At 39.2% G+C, this 19,096-nt stretch overlaps 1 pseudogene; it reads left to right on the top strand.

Annotated features, from left to right (window-relative positions):
• LOC145393996 (NADH-ubiquinone oxidoreductase chain 2-like) overlaps positions 1-19,096 on the top strand; it is a 137,261-nt pseudogene that overhangs the window by 103,294 nt on the left and 14,871 nt on the right.

Raw genomic sequence — 19,096 nt, 5'->3', positions numbered from 1 at the left:
CTCATCTTCTACGTTTCACCCTCCCCTTTCTCTTCCTCTGTCCATCCCATTGCCCTCTTTTTCTTTCCCCGTTTTCTCTCTTCTCTCCCTCGCTTTCTCTTACTCTTTACTTACTCCTCGTCTCATCTTGCTTTCTGTCCCCAGTCTCCGCAATACCAGGAGTTGACTTGTGTGAGCAAAACGACTAAAGTCAAATCTTCCCCACTACCTCGTCTCCTGCCTTCTTTTCCTTTCTTTCCTCTTTCATCCCATGTGTCTCTCTTTTACTACTCTTTCCTGTCTCTTTCTTTTCAATTTTTCTTTCTTTCTCTCCGTTCCCCTTTTCTTTCTCTTCCATTTTTCATTCATTCTCTCATTCGTTCTCGCCTCCCTCTCTCACCCACTCACTCGTGCTCCCTAGATTTTCTGTTCTTTTACCGTACTTTCCTTCTTTCTCTCCTCTTTCCCTTTTTTTCCTTCTTTGTCCGTCTTTCTCCCCTCTTTCATTCTTTTTCTCTACTTTCATTCTTTCCCCACGATCCTTCTTTCCCTTCCTCTCACCGTAATACGTGGAGTCGGGGTGTGTGCGAGAGAGAACACCGACTATCAACAGAGGCGAGTGAAGCGTATCTAGCAGGCCTTTGTTCCTCGCGGGATTAAGGAGAGCTGCTAATGTTGATGATGATGGTGGAGGTGGTGGTGATGGTGTGGTGGTGGTGATGAGTCGAGTGGTGATGATGTGATGAGTGGTGGAGAAGGAGGAGGAGGAGGAGGAGAGTTTCCAGTGCTATGTATTGATTGTAAGTAAAGTGTGAGTGATGAGAAACGTGAATGTATAGGGAGCAGAGGTGATAATGGTGACGGAGATTTACGAGTGGTGATGGTGTGGTGGTGAGGTGTATAGGAAAATAAAGTGGTATTTGTGAGTTGAGTGTGATGATGTTTTAATGAGTGGTGATGATGTAATGAATGCTGGTAGAGGAGAAGTGTCAGTGATGAGAATTGTGTGGTTATTTGTACATAGAAGTGATGTTTTTCTTGGATGTGGGCTGAGTGTGGGTGATGAAAAAGATTAATATATATTAAGTGGAAGTGATGTTGATGTATGGTGAATGCTGGTGGGGGAAAAGGGAAGTCAGGGAGGGAAAGTGAGTTGTCTGGGAGAAGAGCGTATTGTAATTGATTGTGAGTCGAGTGTGACAGGGATGTGTTGACTGTCTATCTATCTATCTATTGTCAGACACCATAATCCCGCAAAGGGTGGCCATTTGACACTGAGTTAGTTGTTTTACAGGGAGGGGCACCAACCCTCCACCAACCCACTTGTTGACACGTAGGGAGCACGTATGGTTTGGTTATATGGTTACCACCCAGCGTTGTAAATGGTTTCTTGGCTTACAGGAAACCATTTGGCTTGTCACTCAATGTAAAGCCACCTGTAAAGGAAAGAAAAGGAATAAGAAGTGGCAGGAAAGATAGAAGAAATAGGAAGACAGGAGGGTAGGCACAGAAAAAGAATGATAAAAGCTAAGGAAGTAGGCAGCACTACATCAAGTGAGTGGATGATGGTCCCCACCACCTACCACAACGAGAAAGGTAAATGCAAGTCGAGTGGCGATGGTGTGTTGATGCTTTTGGAGGAGGAGGAAGGTTACTAGTGGGGTTACGAATGTGCTGGTGAGTTGTATGTGGGAGAGTGGTGTGTTTTGACTTTGACTCGAATGTGATGATATGCTGATTAGAAAGGTGAATATGAATTTGAGTGACAGTGATGTTGGTAGTGATGTTATGAACACTGATGAGATTTGTTCATAGTGATGATGAGGAAGGTAATGTGTACAGAATACTGGTGTGTTTCTCTTGTGAGATGGTGTAAGGATGATGTGCTCCTGAGAAATGTGATAAGTTCAATGTCATGAATGATACTGAAAGGTGTGGCCCGTTTTCCCTAGGCATTGTAATTATTGTTATCCTGGATGTGTGTTTTTGCTTTGTTTCGTATGTGAAACAACTCATCTTTTTTTATTATTATTATTATTATTTTAAAGAGGAAGTCGGGCGAACATGGCAACGACGGCGACGAGGACGACGACGAGGACAAAATATGATGAATCGGATTCATGTTGATGACAAAATTTTAATGGAGCAAATGTGAGTGGCAATAATTGTGACGAAAAATCGCAAGTAATACGTGAGTGGTTGATCGATGGTGGTGTAAATGATGATGATGATGATGATTCAAAGTTGTTGTTAGATTTCAATAAAATTTGGTGGACCAGTGAGTAGTGGCTTGAGAAAGAGTTGAGTAGATTTTGAGGGTGATCCGGATCCGCATGCAGGAGTAAATTAGAAATTTTATTGGCGCTGGCAGAGGTATGCTTGCTCTGATATTGTTTAACAGGGCAGACTAACACCATAGAATCAACTGACTATGTGATACCGTATTCGTCTTGTTGGAAAGAGTAATTACAGCATTTTCTGGGTGCTTCCTACTTTAATAAAAGTGTCGCCATCGCAGTGAAGTGTTTAATGGAACCTGCCTCGTGTCCTTTGCTTTAAAATTAATCCTTCTTAAGCTATAAAAAAATAGCGTCACCGTAGGGAAAGGGTGAAAAATGTTGTTAGTGATGACCTAAAATGTGTTATTAATAATGAAGTCCTGAACAAAACTATATTTGTGATAACTTTGGAATTATCCTAAGAAGGAGATTGGTTGCATGACTGAGGCCAGCAGGATGATTTCGTATGGCAGCAAAGAGAAAAAATCGTAATGAAGGGGTTAAAGAACAGTAAGGAAGAAAACTTCGTCGTAGTGAAAGGGAGAAAGTAATAGTGAGTGAGAACCGGAAAAAAAAGGTGTTATACTACGTTTTTTTTCCCCTTTCTTTGCCAGCGGTAATCTCAGGCTATATGTAATAACTTCCTGTAAAAGAACGATGCTTCACCTCACAAAAACGGAGTCCTCCAGGCTACCCTAGTTCGCCTTTATTACACGGCCGAGATTATTTTTTCTTAACTGTTTACTCTTCATCAGATTCACATAGTCTTGTTAGGCTGTTGTTTCCATTACGGAACTGCTTCATTTATGAGTGTAGTGGTTACCGGTAGTACCTCTTTAGTGTTGGTGTTGTTGTTTTACGCCGTGATGGTAATGTTTCGTTACGTCTTGCTCTGTGATGAAATTTCATTTTAAACTTTCGGGCTCATGTAAGTCATTTATCTGAATATTATTGTCGGTCATTATAACAGATTACTAAAGTTGTATCGACCGCGAAGGGCTGCAGTATTTACACCCTCAACTTCCTATGACTCTCTCTGTAGCAAGTAAAATAATCTAACCTGAACTGGAATAAAAAATAGAGTTGCCTCACCCGTGAGAGGGTTAACTCCCACACTACGAGAAAGTCATCGTGCTATCACTAAATGATTTTATTCAAGTAAGGAAAGACTTTCCTAACAGGAGGTGCACGATATATCCATCATTATCTTTGTTAATACGAAGAGATCTTTGGTTTAGCTTAGTCGTCTATAGTCGGTTTGTCTGAATGTAAGTAAACTAAACTACTCACAATCTTAAATGTTATGTCTTGGGTTTGTATATATATATATATATATATATATATATATATATATGTGTGTGTGTGTGTGTGTGTGTAGGCTATATATGAAATTCTACGACCTTTTCATGAATAAGGGATGAATCTCCTTGGTTCTTGATTAAATGAGCCTTTCAGTTTGACTACATTCGGCCATCAACCAACGAGTTGAAGATGTTTGCCAAGTCAGCAGAAATCCATTACAGCTGATAATACGCCATTGTATTGGATGGATATATTTTCCTAAGTTTGAACGAATTCTTTACACTGGGATTGTATTTTCCCGGGTCGAATCATTAAACTTTTTTTTGAGACCCAGCTGTCCATCCGCTTACCAACAGATGATGACATACGTCTTCGTATGCCACATTCCAGCCAGTACATAATATTTATTTTACATTTGCTGCTACTAGACCGTTTTATTCTTGCTACTACCAGCCAATTATATTTAGCTGATGAGAATGCTGTAGTAGCACTGACTGTGTTAATAGAGGTTGCATGTAACCCCCTCTGTTAGAAAAAAAAAAATACGCTTAATAAAGGAAGTAACAAGAATATAGTAACATTAGGTTTTTAATTTCTCGTCCTGGTTTGTTTTATGGTCAGTGTTCGGAAATCTGTGGCGCTAACCATAGTTTTATGCCGATTGTAGTGGAGAGAGTTTCTGTTAAGTCTTTTTTGTCATGAGTTACATCTTCTGATGAGGCTTAGGTTGAATTTCACCAGATGACTGAAGTTTAAGTGTGGGTATTTTAAACCTATTATAGTATCATTACTTCTGGTGAGTGATAAAAACATAAGCTAAGGTTAAGCTGATGGGTTCATACCCCATTTATGGGCATATTTCCCCCATTTTAAGAGTTTAGGAGTGGTATAGTTCTTAAGGAGGTTGACGCTGATAATGTCAATTTTGTAGTTTAGATATTACCTATACCTTGCAAAAGAAATAAGTAATTAATTTATATTTAATTGAAGAATTTGTTCTTTTGAATTTATTTTTCTTTTCCTAATTTTTTTTTTTCTACTTTAGTTTCGGGGACTTTGCTCTCTGTTTCATCTTGCTCATGATTTAGGGCTTGAGCTGGATGGGAGTTGAACTTGTTGTCGTTCATTCCTCTTATGATTACTAAAAGTAATCAGTATTCTTCAGAGGCGGCTTTAAAGTATTTTTTAATTCAGAACTTGGGATCTTCTTTAATTATTTTCTCGGCTTCTTTTACGTTGATTTATTTTAGGGTTGCTTCTGTTATTTTGTTTTGTGCTTTGATTTTAAAAGTAGGAGGTGCTTCCTTCCATTTTTGATTTCCTCAGGTTATGGGAGGTTTGGTTTGGCCTCAGGCTATAATTTTAATGAGAATTCAAAAAATTGCTCCTTTGTTTCTATAATGTTATCTGTCTAGAATGAGGACAATAGAGATATATTTTTCTGTGGCTATAATGTTATCGGCTGTTGTAGGTGCGGAGGGTGGTGTTAATCAGACTTCTTTGCGTAAGGTGCTGGCTTTTTCTTCAATTAATCATATTGGTTGGATGCTTTCTTCTATTTTAGTAAGAGAGGTAACTGTGGGTATTTATTTTTTATTTTATTCTTTGATTTCTTTATCTATTGTTGTCCTTTTTCACTATAAGCAAGCTTTTCATTTTAATCATCTTTTGACTTATAATTTTTCTGTTGAGGTAAAGATGTTAGTATTTTTTTCTTTATTGTCGTTAGGGGGTCTTCCTCCTTTCACTGGTGATTAGTTATTCAAGAGTTGGCGGGGGCAGGTAATTTTGTTTTATTAGTTGTACTTCTTGGGTCTGCTCTTGTTACCTTGTATTTCTGCCTTCGAGTGTCGATTATGTCTTTAACTCTTAGGACTCCAAAACTAGTAATTTCTGTTGTAGGTCAGCAGAGATTTAAGTGGTTGATGCCATATTGTATATTTGTAAATTTTGCGGGGCTTTTAATTCCGTTTATGATTATAATTATTTGGTTGATTAGTTAAAGAATAGCGTAAGTTTGTCAAGCTTAAGTTATCCTGTGAGGATATCATCCGATCACTCAGATGGCTCCTATTTTATGACTGAATTTAGTTATTATGTTTTTAGTTACGTTTGTTGTTTTTATTGTGATGAATTTTTATATTAGAGTTCCAAAAAGAACTGAATCGAGAGAGGGGGAGATTGATACCGAAGAAAAGATTTGAAAGTGATAGCAAGGTTGTTTTCTATTTTTGAACCTTCCTCTGGTCTGATGGAGTTGGAGTTAAATTGACTTTCCACTTTTTTGGGATTGATATTTTTGCCTTATATGTATTGGGTTTCTCCTTCTCGATGGTCTGTTGTATGATATAAGTTAAATATCGCTTTGCATCAAGAGTGGTGAGGCTAATGAAGGAGCTCAAGACAAGCGTGCGTCACGCCAAAATATCATCTTTTTCATATTAATCCATCTACAGTAGTTCGATGGCAACATTAGCCCATTTACGGTAGTTAGATGACATTATTTTTCTGCCACCAGATGATTCTTGCTGATATTGGAAGAGATGTGTGATAGTGAAGGCTCTAGACAAACTCCATTAACCTCTGTTGCCAAGAGTTCCCAGAATTTTCATAAAATCACGTAATAACACCTTCTGTATAAAAAGGTTTATTATCGTTTTGCACCCATTAGACCATTTCAGTCCAGTGATGCATTTTTACTTCATTATTCCCACATCCAGACGGCTTTATAAAGCCTAGGAAGAAAAGTAATTTTGCGAAGAGATTAATGGAGAGTGTATCTAACCCTAAATATAAAAATGATTTCTTCAAAGTTAAGAAAATCATATGAATGTAACCAGAATAAAAAATAATTGGGTTCAGGTGGTTAATGGAGATGGTGAGATCCAATGAACGGATCTTTACTTTCAGTGAAAACAGAGTGGGAGGAAGAAGCCCGAAGTTGAGTTGCCGACATGACACATTTTTTCATTCTGTTCATGTTACCTTCAGACGATTTTGTACAGCTCAGAGACTTCTCAAATTGTAGAGGCTATATGTATGTATATATATGTATTCATGGATATATATTAATATATATATATGTATATATGTGGTTATAGATAGATAGATAGATATGTATGTATGTATATGTAATATGTAGATTTATTTATTCATTTATATATATAATCATGTAAGTATGTGTGTCAGAACACACACACACACACACACACACACACACACACACACAGAAGAAAAAATTAGTATTAGAAAAATTCTATTTGAGCTTTGTTCGTCAATCTATCAGTATTGGCTGAAAAGTATGTCAGAACATAATGCTAGGTTGTCATATCAGATGTGGTGTAATGTGGAAAATGATTTACGCAACTGTTATGTGGGAGACAGATAATATGCTGTATTTAACAATATTTCAGCCTCTCAGCCCGAGGACGTCCTTTTTCTTGCTACTGCTAGTTGATTTTATTCAGCTTAACCCCTTCAATCCGGTAAAACATCTTCTTTGCTTATTCTTGCTACCTTCATTGCCGTATACTTAACTACGGAATGGCATTTGATGTGATGGAGTTAATGAAAATGCATCTGTGTTCTCAGATTCGAAAACGTCTATCCTAAGTTGAACTAAAAAGCACTCAGAGAGCTCATACCTCCGTCAATGTCATTGCCGTTAAAAAGGATCCGGATCCGTGGATACAGGATTCAGATCCGGATTCGCCCTACACTTAATTAATTCTTTCTTGGTCCATCGCCCACCTTTCCACAAATTTTAGTTTAAATTCTTTGGGAACTTTAGGAGATATTGTGCGGGATACTCCGGATCCGGATCCGCCATAAAATTTAATAATTTCTTCCTTGGTCAATGGTCCACCCTTTCACACAGTGTCATCAAAATCAATTCATAACTTTTTGAGTAATCCTGGATCCGTATCCGTGGATATAGGATCCAGATCCGGATCAGCCCCCAAATTTAATCAATTCTTTCTTTGTCCATGGCCCACCTTTCCACAAAAGTTTATTGAAATTCATGGAGAGCTTTTGGAAATATTGTGCGGGATACTCCGGATCTGGATTCGCCCCAAAATGTAATAAAACTGCCTGGAGATAGCAAGAGCCTAACCCAGATATATCCTACAATAGGATTGAAGGGACTAACCACTGCAGTGCGACATCTTTTATATTCTATTTTTGCCACCACCAGACGATTTTTTGTTAGCTTAGTCTAACCTTTTCAAAGTAATACAGTAGTAGTAGAGCAGCCCCTGTGTGCCTGACTGAGTACATCCATCTGTCATAAAGACTTTGTAGTTACTTGTAGAGAAGTATATTTTAGACTTGTGGTCGAGCGGCTTTTATATCTTGTAGTAGTTTCCCCACCAGATGTCATGTAGTGACGGGAGAGGTAAAGAATAGTATGGGACTATTTTTATTTGTCTTGGAAATATTAAACAGGTATAAGAGTATAAGTCCCGGGTAGCTACCTCCCTGTCTCGCTATCTCTCTCTCTTTCTGTTCTAAGGCTAATCTCCGTCTCGACCTCTCTCTAGGGTCGCTTGTCTCCTTCTCAACTCTCTTTCCTAAAATCTGGTGTAGCAGGGGTTCCTCATGGTTACCAGATCTTTCTCACGAGAGGACTGCTGACAGCTAACTGCATCATCTCCTTACTGGCCGCTGTCGTCAGCTTTCCTCCGTGTAAGCATGTTTAGCGCTGCTCGATTCTCGCAGACACAACACCTTCTCATCATTTGACTTCCTGCTTCTATCTGTCTCTCTATCTATCTATTTATCTATCTATCTATTATGTAGTCCTATATTTGCTCGGCCGCGCGAAAATGGCGTACCATCGACATTTAATAGTTATAATATATTAATACATACTACATACACAGTATAATGAACTTATAAGCTAATTAAGTGAAATACATAATATTGTAAAGTAACATAATTGTATGAATATTGTATACATATATTATTCATTGTAAATAGTGATTATTCAGTAATATTACATTTTAAATAAGTTGTATACATATTGGAATAAATGCATTAAAGTAAATTATTTAACTGTAATATTACTGAATAATCACTATTTACTATGAATAATATATGTATACAATATTCATACAATTATGTTACTTTACAATATTATGTATTTCACTTAATTAGCTTATAAGTTTAGTGGGGGGAGAGTTAACATCACAGTTAACCACCCTGAATGAAGTGTATATATTTTGTATATAGTATTAATTATATATATATAAAAAAAAAATAATAATAATAATAACACAAAGAAGAATGACCCATATATGACGGACCAGTACCATTATCTTTGAATGAAATATTAATAACTCTTACAATAATCTTAATTTTAAACTATTTTTATTCTTGCATGTATGCACATCAACCACAGGCATGCAATTGCCTCTGCATGGCCATCTCGTGCAGTGAACCGACTTTCCCTCGCTGCGGACAGCGCTTCGCTCCAGCGAGGAGCGAGAAGTGTGGAGGTTTGGTTTCAGGATGGTCGCTGCATTTGCGTCTCTCCACTCAGTTAACAAGGGCGCCATTATAGGCTCCACGTCGCCTTGCTCTTTGGCTGTATGGTCACCACCCAGCGGTGTAAATGGTTTCCAGAGTTACAGGAGACCATGCGACTTGTCACACAATATATAACCACCCGAAATAGAAAAAGGGGTAATTAACAGTGACAGAAAAGATGGGATAAATAGGAAGAAAGGAGGAAAAACACAGGAAAGAATGGAAGACATGTTGGAACAAGCAGGCAGCACTACATCAAGTTATTCGATGATGGGAGCCCCCATTTACCACCAGTATGTGCAGTAAATATATAATTTAACGGTACCTTAAAAAAAAAAATCCATATTTCATGAAAAGATAAATAATTGCATGAAATGGTTGAATCTCAAACCTGCTTATTATAAATATCTATAGATAGATAGACTGATAGATAGACAAGTAAATAGATAGATATACCATTATTCATATATATATATATATATATATATATATATATATATATATATATATGGAGCTTCTGTGGCACAGTGGTAGAGTGTGTGCGTCACATGCTGGTGGTCGCGGGTTCATCTTCCGCCAGAGTTGTAAAAACTTTGGGAAGTGTTCACCGAGCCACTGACTTCTTTGGCGAACATAATGGGTGCTGTGGTTGAACCAGTGTCGCATACTAGTATGCTTGCACCCAGTCGGCTTAAGGTGGGCCGGTTACACTTGGTTCACAGACTACACACACAGCCAGAGCCACTCCAACATTACAATTACACTCACAAACACTTCTCACCCTACATACAGTCTTTACCAGACAGCCTAAGCCACTGGGTAGAGATACATTGGCTGTATCATCCCTGCTTCTGTAGGAATTGCAGGTCCTGCAGTAGACCTCAACGGATGATGATGATGATTATATATATATACACATACACACACACACACACACACACACACACACACACACACACACACACACACACACTAGCAAGGGTACCCGGCTTTGCCGGGCCAAAAAGGCAAACACTCTGATCCTATTTTGTTCTAGTTCAATCTTTCTTTCTACTCCAGAAAGACCATATACCTCTTATGCTTTTGAAGAAGGATTAAAGGAGGTCCAGGAACTTTCTGTTTCAGATTTTGCAGACTAACTCACAGTATTTGTGCTCACTTGTTTACTATTACCTGTGACCTCGGAGGTAAACCTCACGTAGCCTATGTCAGAACTGGAGGTCAAGTGAGTCTCCATTCCAAAAATTGGGCTGCTCGGTCGCGACGTTCGAGCGTGTATTAACGGCGACCTCAAATGACTTTCGACCCGTGACCTCACATAACCTCAGAGGTCAACCTCATATACCCTGTGTCTTAACTGGAGGTCATATGAGTCTCCGTGCAAAAAATTGAGCTGCAAAGGTACCCGGCGTTGCCCAGGCCGAATAGGCAAACGTTACCGGTGACCTTAAAATGACCCAGATCTGAATTTTGACCTCCCTAAAATCATCCTTGGGTCACCTTGATTCAGAATGTATGTGGGTCTGGGGGTCTCTGGCCCTTGATTTGGGCGTGATAGAAGGACAAACAATCAAACAACGCGGCTCTTATATATATATATATATATATATATATATATATATATATATATATATATATATATATATATATATATATATATATATATAATTTGATTTTATGCCAGGTATCCCCGACGGGCTAAGGCGTTGCCCCTGGGTAGAGGACTTTTGGACTGAAGCATGTAGCATTTTATAACTGGATGCCCTTCCTGATGTCTACCAATGACCCTTGGGTGGATTCGATCCTCCGACCCTTCGATCAGAGCCGAGCGCTCTAACCTACTGAGCCACGGCTGATATATATATATATATATATATATATATATATATATATATATATATATATATATATATATATATATATATATATGCTTCTCTGTAGTCATTATTTCTCTTTATGTTGGTGTCCTTTTTTTTTTCTGCTTGCCTTCCCTTCCCTTATATATCTCTCTCACTCTGTTGTCATCTGCTGCTCCCTTACCACTTCCTTCTCTCCTCACTAGCTTCCCTTTCCTCCTCCTCTTCCTCCTTCTCCTCTCCTCCTCCTCCTCTTCCTCCTTCTCCTCCTCTTCCTCCTTCTCCTCCTCCTCCTCCTCCCTTTGTTTACATTATATTCCCACCCTCTGCATCGTATTCCTGCCCTTTCCTGTCTTTATTTCTGGTCACAGTCATATTATAGTTTATATTTCCGCAGATCAAGGTCAGTTAGAACGATATCTAACAAGTAGATTATATTTTCTCACTAGTAAATGGTGTAGTGTAATGAGAGTGTATTTACCTACCAGCTCTCTTTGTTTTGGTTCTCACTATCAGCCTTGTACGTCTTACAGTAAAGTCTAACGTTAACAAATATTATCTGAGTTGCTTGCTAGTTTAGTGCAAGTGAATAGCATTGTCTTCTGTATAGAGTAACAACTGTGTGATTGATTTTACACCAGTGAAATAGTTTTTACACTATAAACAGTTGTTCACAGAGTGAAGCTAGGTTTTTATTTTCTCCCCAACATTCCGTTGTTATTTTTTTTTTCCTTTTTTCTCCCAGTGAATTAGTTTATGGTGTATTTCCACAATTCATGGTTAGTTAGAAGTAGATTTTCTTTTCATTTTAAACAATTCACGGTAAGCTAGGTTGTACCATAGCAGGTAGATTTTCAATTCTTTTTATACTGGTAAAGGAAGATAGTATATAAAAAGTAAGTGGATCTCCCTAGAAATTCAATATTTCATTTATAGAGTAAATTGTCCATTTGTAACAACATCCCTTAACCAGTTGTATATTATTGTGTATTTTTGTGGGATTTTGGAAATATTGCTGCAAAATGCCATCTAACCTGAAGGTCTGCCAGGAGTGAACTGGTCGTTTTGCGCCTCAGTATTTTTCGGATTACTTTTCGACACCTGTGTGCAAACTATGCATCATGAGAAAAGATCTAGAAAATGGTTTAGCCAAATCGCAGAGAAATTACAGGGAACTCAAGGCAGAGTTTGAGATAATGAAAGCGTTTGTAGCGGCAAACGTAGGAGTCAGCAACAGCACTCAAGAGGGAAGATGCTTACAAACTGAGCTCGTACAAGCCCCCACCCATCAGGCAGTTACAAATGATAGTGTACCAGTATCTTCCTCACCCACTGATTCAGTACATTCCTCGCCAAGTGAAGTCCCCTTTACTATGGTAAGAAATGACGCAAAACCCGTAAAAGGTACAAGGAAGCACCTTCCCATAACTACATACAATCGTTACCAGATCCTTGCCGAAGCGGTTGATGAGACAGAAGAAACAAGGCTTATTGGGGACTCTATTGTACACGCTCAGCTGGAGGAATTTTGTGGACTTGCCCCCAGCAGCAGAAAGAGATACTGTTTTCCAGGAGGTGGACTATGTGATATCACAGAAGCCCGCGATAAGGTCACAAAAGACGCTAATGATAAAACTCTATACATCATCCATGTTGGTACGTATGATCTGAAACGCAATAGATTGGAGGAATTGCTAGCAATGTATCATAAAATGATCAAACGATTCAAAACTAAGTCCACTAACGTGATAATATCTGGTATACTCCCATGGATCAAGGCAGAGAATAGTTTTTATGATAAGGCCTTCAGCACAAATAACCAACTCAAATCTCTCTGCACGCAAGAGGGAGTGGACTTTGTCAATCTGTGGGATCAGTTTTATGAGCAACATACTCAATTCCAGAAAGATTGCCTCCATTTGAACTCGTTAGGGGCGGCATGGCTAGGTAGACTTTTACTTGATAAAGTTGCCCTCTTCAAATAAAAAAATGCAGCACGTCCAGGAGCAGTAACGTCAACACAAATACCCGCAAAGTCAGATCATCAACTGTTTGGGATGGAATTAGTTTGCTATGTTAATGCTTGTAGGCTAGTCTACGGAACAAGTTTAAAGATTTAGAATCTCTTATTTACCTAGAAAATTATGACATTGTTGGCATCACAGAGTCCTGGATTAACACATCTGACCGTGACTTTCTAGCGGAATACTCATTAACAGGGTACAATATTTTCAGCTGTGAGCGACCACATCGAGCTGGTGGCGGTGTTTTACTATATGTGAAAACTAGTCTCCATCCTTTTGTGCTATCCAAACCCAGTATTACCAACATAGATGCCAGTTATGTTCATGTAAGTATTAATTCACACAAAATAAATATACAGTCTCGTCTTTCGTCCTCCAGCACAGTCAGCTGAGACAGATGAAGGACTTTATGATCAAATTGCGGAATTTTGTTGTCAAGAGGATAGCGTAATTTTTGGAGACTTTAATCTACCGGTAACAAAGTGGGGTGAACTGCTAATGGCACGCTCAGGACAAGAGCTTTACACGAATCTTCAAGAAAGCGCCCTTTCCCAACACGTAGAATACCCAACGAGAGGAAACAATATCCTAGACATCATCTTGACTACAGATGATAACCTAGTCAACAATGTTGAAATAGGACCTGAGTTTAGTTCCAGTGATCATCGAATTATACAGTTTAATATTACTACTGAAAAAGTAAAGAAACAGAGCAAAGAAAAGGTCCCAGATTATCGTAGAGCTGATTTCACTAGGCTCAGAGCGATACTTGCAACTGCAGATTGGAATCAAATGTCTGAAACCGATGACATTAACCAAGCATGGGAAATATTCACCAAAAAATTTAATGAAGTGGTAAAGTCATATGTGCCACTACGTAACAGACATCCAGCTGGTAATAGTAAACCAAAGTGGTGGTCCAGTGAAATTAAGAGAAACTTAATAGCCCCAAAACAGGCATACCATAAATATAAAACTACACAAAATAATGATGACAAATTACGGTACGAAAATCTACGCCGCATATCGAAAAGACTTACCGGTATTAAACAAAGCAAAAGAGCACTGGAAATCCACATTGCTAATATTTGCAAATCAAATCTTAAAGAATTTTACAGTTCCATTAGAAAGAAGAAGGTTATGACTACATGAATAGGTCCTCTAGAAATGAACAATAGCAAACACACAGAAAATGAGGTCGAAATGGCAAACATTCTTAACGATTACTTTGCGTCTGTTTTTACAGTTGAAAACACCACCAGAAACCTACTGTTACCTACAAACCAAGCAAATAGCACAGTCCTTAGTAACTGTGCTATCCATAATAACGATATCCTTTCGGCCATAAATAGTACAGACATAAACAAAACCCCTGGCCCCGATGAAATATCACTGAGAATTCTCAAAGAAGCAAAAAATGAGTTACTGCTGCCACTCTCTGTCTTATTCAGTAACCGGAAATCGTTAAGTACTGGGAAAGTTCCATGCGAATGGAAACTAGCAAATGTAACACCAATTTTCAAAAAAGGAGATAAGTCGCACCCAGGAAATTACAGACCAATCAGCTTAACATCAATAGTGTGCAAGTTAATGGAAAAAATCATAAGAGATAAAATAGTTAATTATCTAGAAAATAATATAATTAAAGACTTGCAACATGGATTCAGACATCGTCGTTCTTGCCTAACTAACTTATTGGCGTTCTTCCATGATGTTTACAAATCATACAATGACTCAAGAGCAGCAGATATAATTTACCTTGACTTTCAGAAAGCATTTGACACTGTCCCTCACAAGTGTCTCATGAGCAAAATAGAAGCACATGTAATAACGCGAAATGCGCTGAAATGGTTACAAGACTGGCTTTCAGACCGAAAACAGCGAGTTGTGATAAACGGAAAGGAATCCAAAGGGCGTAATGTGATCAGCAGTGTTCCCTAAGGCTCAGTGCTTGGACCGATACTTTTTATTATCTATATAAACGATATTGATGAGGGTCTAAATTGTAAAGTATCTAAATTTGTGGATGATACTAAAATAACCAGTAAAGTAACATCAAAATTACGGTGGCAGCAGTTACAGAATGACCTTAATACTTTAGCAAGCTGGGCAGAAATATGGCAAATGAAATTCAACACAGAAAAATGTAAAGTACTTCATATTGGAAGTAACAATGTCCATGCGAATTACAAAATGAACAATATCCAGCAATCAAGTACAGACAATGAAAAGGATCTTGGTGTGATAATATCAAATGACCTAAAACCAAGCAAGCAGTGCACCGAGGCGGTTAAAATTGCTAACAAGGTGGGTTTTATTTGAAGAACTTTTGAGTTTAAATCGGAAAAAGTCATACTTGCCTTGTACAACTCGTTAGTGCACCCCCATCTTGAGTATTGTGTGCAATTCTGGTGTCCGTACTACAGAAAGGACATTGAAAAATTAGAGAAAATTCAGTGAAGAATTACAAAAATGATACCACGACTTAGAAACAAACCATATGAGGAACGCCTTGAAGAACTTAAATTATTTAGCCTAATGAAATGCAGGTTAAGAGGGCACCTTATTGAAGTTTTCAAAATCATGAAGGGATATGACAACTTAGACATGAATAAATATTTTGATATAGACCAGTTGAGTCAAACCAGAAGCAATGGCTGCAAAATTATGGGAAAGCGTTTCCAATCCCATGAAGCAAAACACTTCTTCTTTAACAGAGTTGTAAATATCTGTTCCAGAGGACTGAAAATCAGGTATAATTGTTCCTCTGTACAAAGGAAAAGGGGAGAGAGAAGTATGTGGTAACCATAGGGGTATTTGCCTTATTAGAGTGACTGGTAAAATATATGGTAGAATACTCATTGATAGGGTTAGGCATATGACAGAGGAGCTAGTTGGAGAAGAACAAGGGGGATTTAGGAAGGGAAAAGGGTGTGTAGATCAGATATTTGTTCTAAGATGTTTAGTGGAGAAGTATCTAGAGAAGGGAAGGAAAGTGTATGCTGCCTTCATGGACTTGGAGAAAGCTTATGACAGAATAGATAGGCAAGGTATGTGGAAGGTATTAAGAATATATGGAGTGGAGGGGAAATTGTTGAGTGCTGTGAAGAGTATGTACAAGGGAGCTAGGGCTACGGTGCGAGTGGATGGTGAGCTGAGTGAGTTCTTTGATCTCAATGTGGGACTGAAACAGGGGTGTGTGATGTCTCCATGGCTGTTTAATATATATATGGATGGGGTTGTAAAGGAGGTGCAAGGTAGGGCAGTGGATGTGGGGGTGGCCCTAATGAATGAGGGTGAGATTTGGAAGCTTCCGGTGTTGCTGTTTGCTGATGATACAGTGTTGTTGAGTGAAGATGAATGGGAGTTGCAAGGTCTGGTGAATGAATTTGGGACAGTGTGTAGGAGGAGGAAGCTGAAAGTTAATGTAAACAAAAGTAAAGTTATGGTGTTTGAGAGGAATGAAGTCACAGAGTGTGCAGTGAGGTTGGATGGTGAGGATATGGAGAATGTGAATGCATTCAAGTACTTGGGTAGTGTGATGAGTAAGGATGGAACTTTGGGGGATGAAGTACGTGAAAGGGTACAGCAGGGAAGAAAGGTTGTTGGTACACTGAAAGCAGTGATGAAAATAGGGAGGTGAGTATGGAAGTTAAGAAGTCACTGCATGATGGTATTGTGATCCCTACCCTGACGTATGGAAGCGAGGCGTGGACCTTGCAAGAGGGGAACAAGTCAAGAGTGAGAGCAGTGGAAATGAGTTACTTGAAAGGAGCATGTGGAGTGACGTGGAGGGACAGGTTGACGAATGAAGAAGTGAAGGAACGTTGTGGGGTAGATGTGGATGTGGTTGAAAAGATTAGGAGAAATACACTGAGGTGGTTTGGACATGTGGAGAGAATGGAGAATGAAAGACTGACCAAGAGGGTGTATGTAGGTGAGGTGGAGGGAGGGAGAGGGAGGGGTAGACCGAGGATGAGGTGGAGGGATGGAGTTGAGAGGTATATGAGGGAGGGGGGGGTGAGTTGGGGGGAGGGGAGTCAAATGGTGGGTGGCGGAGTGACTTGGAGGCGTTTTGTCTGCGGCCACCCTTTCGGGATTAGGGCGTCGGGCTATAGATAGATAGATAGATAGTAAATATCTGGAACAGATTACCCTTAGATACCATGAACAGTATCTCAATTGAGACATTCAAAAACAAAATAGACAAGTATTTGCACGAGAATCCTCACCTGACTCTTTTTCTGTCTGAATAACTTGCTTTTGTAGCTATGTGTAAGTTCATTCCTCTTTTGACTGCAAGACACCCCATAAACAACGTACCCTTACATAGTGTCGCACTATGTCATTATACATTTTTCAATTTACTCAGTGCAAATGAGGTAATATACAGTAAGCACAGATTAGGATCTGCACAGATAGCCCTGAGTTAACGGTCACTACTCTTACTTTTGACCTGTGATGGGCTGTGGATCACTGAGGGTCCCTGTTAGTCAAGTGACCACCATCGGGATTTTTTAAAACGTACCAGGGGTCACTTCTTCAGGATGAAACTTGTGTACTTGTCCCACATGGGAGAGTTCCTTGTCTCAGTGGAGTGAACGGAGCTAGGGCCTGATTGACTGCTGCCTACCTAAAAAGCGCCAGGCAAGGCTGCCGCACCACCCCTAAACATCCACTCTGTGCACTGTACATCCACACTGTGCGGTCCCCTTTTGTCCAAGACACCCGTCTTATATATTTTTCAATCTCCCTAATGCAAAGAAAGTAATATAAACACAAATTAGGATCTGCACAGATAGCCCTGAGTTAACGGACACTACTCTTGCCATCGACCTGTGATGGGCTGTGGATCACTGAGGGTCCCTGTTAGTGAAGTGACCACCATTGGGATTTTTTTAATGTACCAGGGGTCACTGCTTCAGGATGAAACTTGTGTACTTGTCCCACATGGGAAAGTTCTTTGTCTCAGTGGAGTGAACGGAGCTAGGGCCTGATTGACTGCTGCCTACCTTAAAAGTGCCAGGCAAGGCTGCCGCACCACCCGTAAACATGCACACTGTGCAGTGTGTAGTTTCCACGTTATGTCCCCAGACTTTCCATTGACTCAATGTACCGGTTTATAATGTCATGCCGGAACTATCAGTTTATTTGATTACTTTCTCTTTTAGGTTACTCAAACGGGTAGCTTATAGACAAAGTATTATTGAATGTGACTTTTCCTTCCTGGTATTTCCTATGAAATTTCCATGTCAGTTTTTCCCTGCTGCATGGTGGTTTTTCTCACTTTTTCCTGGAGAGTTTGGGGGTGGGGGGAGCCTTCTTGCTTTACTATCCTTATCCTTCAGCATGTAGAGTTAGATCTTGTAGTCATAGTTTTCTTTGTAACAAGCAGTCTCGAAAGGACCATAAGGTCTGTTGCTGTTTGCTTTCCTATGTAATCCTATGTCATCCTCCTCTTCCTCCTCCTCCCCCTTCTCTCCGCTTGCCTTCCTTGATTTACTGTTTGTCTTACCCTTCACTTCCCTTCCATGCGCCCTTCCCTTCCCTGTGACTCCTTTCACTTTTTTTCGTATTGTCTCTTTCCCCCTCGTTTCTCGTGATTTTATATCTCTCCTCTGTGTGTTTCGTCTTTGTTTTACTTCTCCCACATTATCGCTTCTCTCTTTTGTCTTCACTTTCTCCAACTATGTCATTACTCACCTAAACTTTCGTGTGTGTGTGTGTTTTTTTTCATCTCCTTGTGTCATTACTGTGCTCCAATTCAGTGTATATTCTCTCAGTTCCTTTTCTTTCCTCACCTCTCCTTTTCTTTAACCATCTTTTCACCTTTCTTCTTCCAATCTTTTACCATTTTGGTATATTTTCTTCGTTCTTCTCCTCGTCTTATCTTTTTCACTTCACTTCCCCTCCTGATTCCTACAGGTGACTTGTTTCTAGATGCGAGAATAACTCCTAAAAGGTATTATTCGTTAGTCACTTCCTAAGGTTTTTCGGATACTAGATGCATTGCTCTCGTAGTGTTTAGCATTGCCCCTAATTATGACCCTGGTGATCCCGCATTTTGTTTAGGATATTTGTACTTAGTCTATTCTTGCGACCTTCAGTCGAATTTCTTCAGTTTAAG

Source organism: Coenobita brevimanus, chromosome 26, assembly GCF_032717465.1.
Source record: "Coenobita brevimanus isolate Jiangsu-jjx chromosome 26, ASM3271746v2, whole genome shotgun sequence".
NCBI classification, from domain to species: Eukaryota; Metazoa; Arthropoda; class Malacostraca; order Decapoda; family Coenobitidae; genus Coenobita; species Coenobita brevimanus.
Note: the sequence above shows the minus strand (reverse complement) of the source record. Positions and strands in the feature narration are given on the sequence as shown.